Source organism: Podarcis filfolensis (assembly GCF_964270895.1).
Source record: "Podarcis filfolensis genome assembly, chromosome: 3".
Classification (NCBI taxonomy): domain Eukaryota; kingdom Metazoa; phylum Chordata; class Lepidosauria; order Squamata; family Lacertidae; genus Podarcis; species Podarcis filfolensis.
In genome coordinates, this window is record NC_139606.1 from 115,479,571 (window position 1) to 115,487,219 (window position 7,649).

Sequence of the window (7,649 nt, forward strand, 5' to 3'; positions counted from 1 at the left end):
TAGCCTTTAAAAAGGCTCCTTCACGAGTCGGGAGGGCGCTAGCGGTGCTAGCCGAGTCTCCAAGTCCACGGCCCCCGTGGCCGTGGTTTCTAAGGGTCCCCGCATCGCCGGTGCGGTAAAACCCAGCCCCTGCCGAGCCGGCTCCCTCCGGAGCTCGGAGGGAGTCCGCCATTCGGCGATGGCGCCAACCCGGAAGTCCCAGATGTGGTATTTTACTTGAAGGACTTTGGGGGTGCTTTCATATCCCAATGTTCTTGTAGGTCAAGAACATACGATGCCTGCTGAATCAGACCAAAGGCATAACTCGTTCACAATCCTGTTTTCACAGTGGCCAACTAGATGCTTTGGGCAAACTACAGGTAGGATATCAGTATTTGGCCAGTATTTGGGGGTATTCTGGGCATCATGATTAGTACTTCTTGATAACATTATCCACTATAACAAATTCATTAATCTGCTACAGAGCCACTTTGAGCAACTGAATCTAATTGGCCACTTTGGAAAACTATGGAAACTAATATCATAGTTTATTTTTATTTTTTTTTAATAATTTTTATTAACTGGCCAATCACATCAAATTAAATCACATCACATAAATTCCAAATTACAAAGCCAAATTTTTAAATTTTGTTGGGGGAACCCATACTTCAAGATCCAAAGGGGGATTCAGATCATCTTCTTATTGCTGCGTTAATGTCCAAATCAGTCCCAATCAGTCCAAACAAAATTCATAATTCTATCCAGTCTTATCTTGGTGTTTCCACATCATATCATTTCTATTTTTCCTTTACGATCTCTTCTATTAGTCTCCTTAAGCCGATAAGCAAAATAATAATCCTGTGTGGATTTCCCGTTCCTCCACTAAGTCCAGATGGTTTCCATATATCTCCTTCGTAGATAACAGCGCTCTTTCCATCATAAATTTGGCATTTGTCGCTCTTAAGTCCCACCGAGAAGTTGATCCACGATATATAAACAACTCTATTTCTCTCTTTCTCCTCCCAGACCCAAGAGCTCCAACAATGCCTCCCAAAATGGCAACGGCATTTTTAACTGCGTCATTCCAAAACTCTTAGCTTTCCAGCTTCATCTTGAAACATTGCTTTGGTTCGAAAGTTTATCTGCACACAGCCTTAAATCCACAGCTTAAGTCCTTAGTTTCTGACTCATTAGGGGAGGGGATTCTTGTTAAATCACATAATAAAAAGGAAGGCAGGTTTTCCCCCCCCTCCCCCTCAGTTATACCGTATCTTGACGTATCTTCTCATATTTTATTCTTGTCTTGTTATCAGAGATCTCTTCTGTCAGCAGTCTTTACTCCCCTTTTTCCTTGAAGCATGTGCAATTTATCTCGTCCAAATTGTTTCTTTTGAAGATGCTTGCAACTAGCGGCGCGAATCAGGGACGGTGTCCAGGAGTGCCGAAATCCCACAGGAGGGCTTTGTGCCTAGTGCCCCCACCCCCACAAATTCGGGGGTGGTATAGGGCACAGCAGGCAAGGGCCGTCCCCCCCACAATCCTGGGGGGGTTAAGGAGGCTAATTACCCCCATCATAGCCTCCAAATTACCTCGTGTGGGTCGGAGAGATGTTATTGTGAGCCATCTTCCGATGTGCCACCTAGTGCCCCCCCTAATATCATAGTTTAAGAAGGCAGGGTATACAGAAGCCCCATAGCAGTCACCCCCAAACTCAGCCCTCCAGATGTTTTGGGACTACAACTCCCATCATCCTTGACCACTGGTCCTGTTAGCTAGGGGTGATGGGAGTTGTAGTCCCAAAACATCTGGAGGACCGAGTTTGGGGATGTCTCTCCCACCTTTCCAGGTAGAAAATGAGGTGACAAAATTCATACACTTTCTGGTAGGATGTAAGATGCCAGACCCTCCAAATGTCCCTATTTTCCAGGGACAGTCCTGGATTTACACAAGCTATCCCTGTTTCTAATTTGATCCTGGAGCTTCCACTTTTCCTTAGGACGTCCCTATTTTCATTAGAGAAATGTTGGAGGATATGGAGTTATGCGACTTCTGAGCCAAGGAGATAAGTAACCAACTATAAAACCTTTAGAAGATATCTGACGGCATCCCTGTGTAGGGAAGTTATAAAAATGTTTAATGCTTTATTATGTTTTTATGTATGTTGGAAGCCGCCCAGAGTGGCTGGGGCAACCCAGTCAGATGGGGAGGGTATAAATCATAAAATTGTTAATATTATGGAAGAGGACATCCCAATTTTCATATGAGAAATGCTGGGGGATATGAGATGCCCACTGCCCCATGATTTGCAGAACTGGCAATGTTATAGGGGGCAACATCATATGTGTGTCTGGTTGGTTGTAAGTCGCCTTGGGTTGCTCTGGGCAAGATTTATTTTTTTTTAAAAAAATAATTATTATTTTTACCAACAACCAAAACACAAACAGTGAAAACAAACAGTGAAAACCCCAAGGCGGCTGATACATTGGGTATACATAATCAACAATAACATATTCAAATCAACCATATGTACAATTCTATATACCTTAACATTCTTCAATCCACAAAGTTTATTTAACTTTTAACATTTTAATTGCCCCAAATTGTTCAAACCTACCCAGATAATTCAATATCTTCTCAAACCAATCCTCCTCCTCCTCACTAACCTTAAACCCTTTCATTTTATGTATCTTCACAGTTAGATATTCTAAGATTGTAATATTTTTCCATTTTTCCCTCCATTGGTTCACCCCTAGCTCTTCTGCATTTTTCCAATCACTCACTATAATGCTATGGGCAAGATAAAGTGATTAACCAAATTTATTATTTAGTGAAGAAGAAGAATACTTGTCCCGCAGTTATTTGAAAAATCAATGTTTGAGTGTGGTGCACCCTACTCTTTGAACCTCAGCGCATTTTGACACCAGGCAGACACCTTCACTGAACACCTTTCAGCTCCTACTTAAACTGTTTTGCCTCCCTCCCTGCCAGGAATCAATCAAGGGTTATATTCCTAGAATCATAGAATTGTAGAGTTGGAAGGAATCCCTAGGCCCCTGCAGTACAGGAATGAGTTTATTTGCTTTCCACTTGGGAAACCAAGGGATTAAGCAGGCACATGCACACATATGCATGCCTGTTACTCTCTTGGAAACCCTTGGCATTCAGTGAGAAACAGGAAAGCTTCGGGAGGCTATATTAGCCTTAGGTAAAGGTAAAGGGACCCCTGACCATTAGGTCCAGTTGTGGCTGACTCTGGGGTTGCAGCGCTCATCTTGCTTTATTGGCTGAGGGAGCCAGCGTACAGCTTCTGGGTCATGTGGCCAGCATGACTAAGCTGCTTCTGGTGAACCAGGGCAGCGCACGGAAATGCCATTTACATTCTCGCCGGAGCGGTACCTATTTATCTACTTGCACTTTGACGTCCTTTCAAACTGCTAGGTTGGCAGGAGCTGGGACTGAGCAACGGGAGCTCACCCCGTTGCGGGGATTCGAACTGCCGACCTTCTGATTGGCAAGTCCTAGGCTCTTTGGTTTAATCCACAGCACCACCTGCTTTATATTTGGCCTTATAAGGTGCCAAATGATGGCAAGCTGCATTGGCAGGGAAGCTTTCTCATAAGTTCAGATTAATGCAAGGAAAGAAGCACATTTTCACAGTAGCGTGGTGCAATTTTATCATGCAAACCAACAAACTGGGGGGGAAGGAGCACAGTAGCTGCATATACAGGGATCTGGACTGGAAACATAAAGAAAAATGGGGATTTGAACCACCGACCTTCTGATCAGCAAGCCCTAGGCTCTGTGGTTTAACCCGCAGCGCCACCCACATCCCTTGCCCCAATTTAGCCATCCATCATCATCATCATCATCATTATTATTATTATTAAATAAGCAGGGATTTCAGATTCCCCAATCTTTCATGTAGGCAAACAGAAAACAAAGAAAAACCACCTGAGCCGCATTTATGTGCAGTTAATGAGTCGTTTATTGAAAGAAGGAGGGAGAATTAGCCCATGATTTGGTGAAAGGAGTAGAATCAATTAACCAGCAAATTCTGCGAAAGGAGTGGAGTGGCACATTCATCCTGGTGATTGTAGAAAGGTCTGCCACTGGGTTTCTCAGGACTCTGCCATCTGACATCAGCGCACGCAGCACTTCAGAACTGCAGAAAATGGGCAGTTGTTAAACACTTCTTTGAATGCCAAGCCTTTGTGACATGAGAAGCCCCGGGGCAGGCAGTATCCATCGAAGCCTTGGCACAGGACCACCTTAAGTCGTTCAGAATCATCTGGCGGGGGCATCAGCCCAGGGTCTGCATATAAAAGAGGAAAGCAGAATTCGTGAAAATACTTCAAGGGTCAATAGCCATAGAAAAGAGCAAAGACCTCAGGAACTTAAGTTTATGCGAGGGGAGATTCTGGCTGGCAGACCACCATGATGGTGAAAGTAGTTTTGTTCCATTAGGGCAAACTGGGCACTCCCCACTCCCAAACCTCAGATTGCTTCCAGCCAGCTTCCATCTGCCTGCCTCCCCCCCTTTTTTTTTACAATTTAATTTTGATTTTGAAAAGTTAATTACATATTTGGTTTTCCCCAATATTTTTTAAGAAATGTGAACTTCCCCTCCAACCCTCCATGGTTTCCTTGTTTCCCCTTATCCTGCTGCATATTATACCTAACATCCTTCCTCATCCCCTATGTGGAGTTGGCAAGTTTGACAATAAGAATCAGAGACCAGGAGGGGGGGAAGCTTTTTGGTATTTGAAGAAATGTAAAAACAGACATGGGTGGTGCTAGGGATGTGGGTGGCGCTATGGTCTAAACCACTGAGCCTCTTGGGCTTGCCGATCAGAAGGTTGGCGGTTCAAATCCCCATGATGGGGTGAGCACCTAACATCCTTCCTCATCCTTACTTAATATCTACATTGCTTTGCTGCTTATTACAGTTCAAATCCTACTTGTCTATTAATCTGTTATTAAAAGGTAAAGTTAAAGGACCCCTGACAGTTAAGTCCAGTCTCAGATGACTCTGGGGTTGCGGCGCTCATCTCGCTTTACAGGCCGAGGGAGCGGCGTTTGTCTGCTCCACAGACAGTTTTTCTGGGTCATGTGGCCAGCATGAATAAGCTGCTTCTGGCACAACAGAACACTGAAACCAGAGCAGTGCATAGAAACGCTGTTTACCTTCCTATTTATCTACTTGCACGTTTTGGCAGGCTTTTGAACTGCTAGGTTGGCAGGAGCTGGGACCGAGCAATGGGAGCTTCCTTTTATTGTTTTATTGTTATTCCCTTGCTGGTTTCAGCTGTTTGGTTTTAGACTCTGTAAAACATTTTACATCTATTTTATATCTATTTGTATTTTTATATTTTGCCTTTGGTCATTATGAAAAAGGCAAGTAAGGCATCCCATTAAATAAATTATGCCCATATAGAATGCAGTTTCGCTATAAACATGACACACTTTCCCCTAATAGATGCATCTTTGTAAAGATTATTTGTCTAGGAGAACCACCTTGAAAAATTCATAGAAGGCTGAAGTTCAAATGATGGATGTGTTTCAATTTGCACATAAAGAAAATAAGTACATGCAGGATCAGGCCAGTGGCCCATCTAGTCCAGCATCCTGTTCTCACAGTGACCACATGTCCCTCTCTGGAACTAGGGCAGGAGTGATGGCACTAAGATTAGGGAAAGGGTTTGGTGGAGAGGGAGAGAGAGGACATGGGAAAAGGGATGCCCTGCAAATTTGGATTCCAGTCTCAGCCACTGCCACAAAGAAGCTCCTGACAGATTGCTTCTGAAGGATTCTGGGTGGGGAAACAGCCCATCCCAACCTCTGAAGGAAGGTCAAGAAGAAAGTCCTAAAACACAAAGTCCCATCAAACTCAGTAAGAAGTAAATGCATCATGATGAGCTGGACACTGAACCAGATTGCCCAGGTCCTTCCTATGAGGCTGGAAAGTCCATGATAACTAAAGCTTGTAAGTCAAAACAATTCTCTTTCTGCAATAATATGGCTGAGCTAACCTAGAGTTGTACTTCTAACTGTGATTCTAGGATTCCTCTACAAGCTGCAATATGAAAGAATGACCATTTTCAGCCCAACTTACCCTCTTTCAACTTCATTTCAGGGTCAAGAGGCTCCTTGGCTTCATCCTCAGATGGTGGTTTGGGATTGGCCTGGACCTGGTAGACCAAGAAGGCAACAGCAAAGAGAACGTAGAGCATCTTCATGGTGGAAGATTGGCTGCAGTCGCAATGCTAATGGAAGGAAAAGGCTCAATGAAGAGAAGGGTGGAGAAGCTATGGAAGCTTTGCTGGTATTTATACGGTTTATACCAGGAAAAGGGAAGAATGGTGTTAGAGACTGTTGCCAAATCAACTGTTGTCACTCAACAATCCAAATCATTTGAAATACTTTCATTTTGCATTTTATGAAATGTTTGTGGACCCTGAAATTCTGATTCCCCAAACTATTGTTCTCTTTGTTGTCATCTCGGCTATGTGATTTTGTATCTATTGACTTAACAACACCCAAGCTTACAGAATACCTTCCAGGCCTTACAGAATGCGGCCAGATTCAATCAATCACTCTCTTTATTATTGTCAATGACAGATATTCAGAAAGAAACATGTGATGTAACCCAATCCTGCATTGTTGGAGTGTAGGGAGCTGATTGCTTATGGAGCCTTTACTTATAGTGTCCACTTATATTACTTATAGAATGTTTGCTTATATTGTTTTGGCAGTGCTAAGTGAGTTGCAACATTTTGGAGGGAAAAGTTATTGCTCTCCCTAGACTGAGGAGGAGAAGCTTCAAGAAACGCTTCTCTTGCCCTAATAAGGAAATGAGGCCATGGCCTAACTGTCACCCCACATCACACCACCTCACCCCACATCACACCACCTCTGAACACAAGGCACCCATGCCCCCTTAAACCAATCAGGAACAGGCACACGAGCTGATCACGAGCCATATGCAACAATGTATGGGGAACCAGGGTGGGGGGGGGGGAAGTATAAATGTTGTTGCCTGAAGTTATGTGGCGCAGCCAGTTTTCAGAAGTTATTCTGCTGGTTGCCTGTGTGCAGCAAATAAACCTCTTTTCTTCGAACTTACGTTTCCTTGGAACCTTTGTTACTCTCCGCGACCCGGGGTTGGCGGGCCCTTGGATCCCAAGGTAGCAAGGCAAAGGCTACAGGAGCTTTTAATAGATGACTCTTGGGGTACCTTCCAACTTTACAATTCTGTGATTCGTGTGCATGTGTGTATTTATTATTTTATTTTATTTTTGCAGAGGACACCAACGACCATAACATCCTTCTGGACTGTCTAGAGGGTCTGGGAGCACTGTTATACAGTGGTTCTGCTCCTTCCTCCTGGACCGTGTTCAGAAAGTGGTGGTGGGGTATGAGTGTTCAGACCCCTGGGCTCTCACTTGTGGGGTGCCTCAGGGTTCCATCCTCTCCCCCATGCTTTTCAACATTTACATGCAACCACTGGGAGAGATCATAAGGGGGTTTGGGCTGGGTGTTCATCAGCATGCAGATGATACCCAGCTCTACCTCTCTTTCAAATCAGAACCAGTGAAAGCGGTGAAGGTCCTGTGTGAGTGTCTGGAGGCGGATGGAGGATGGATGGCAGCTAACAGATTGAGGTTGAATCC

At 44.2% G+C, this 7,649-nt stretch overlaps 1 long non-coding RNA gene across 1 annotated transcript; it reads right to left on the minus strand.

Annotated features, from left to right (window-relative positions):
- Positions 1–3,940: 3,940 nt before the first annotated feature.
- Positions 3,941–6,304, minus strand: LOC310758777. Its single transcript, XR_014545885.1, has 2 exons — positions 6,092–6,304; positions 3,941–4,291 (listed from the first exon to the last, which is right to left on the minus strand). It is a non-coding gene; the product is annotated as an uncharacterized lncRNA (long non-coding RNA).
- Positions 6,305–7,649: the final 1,345 nt, after the last annotated feature.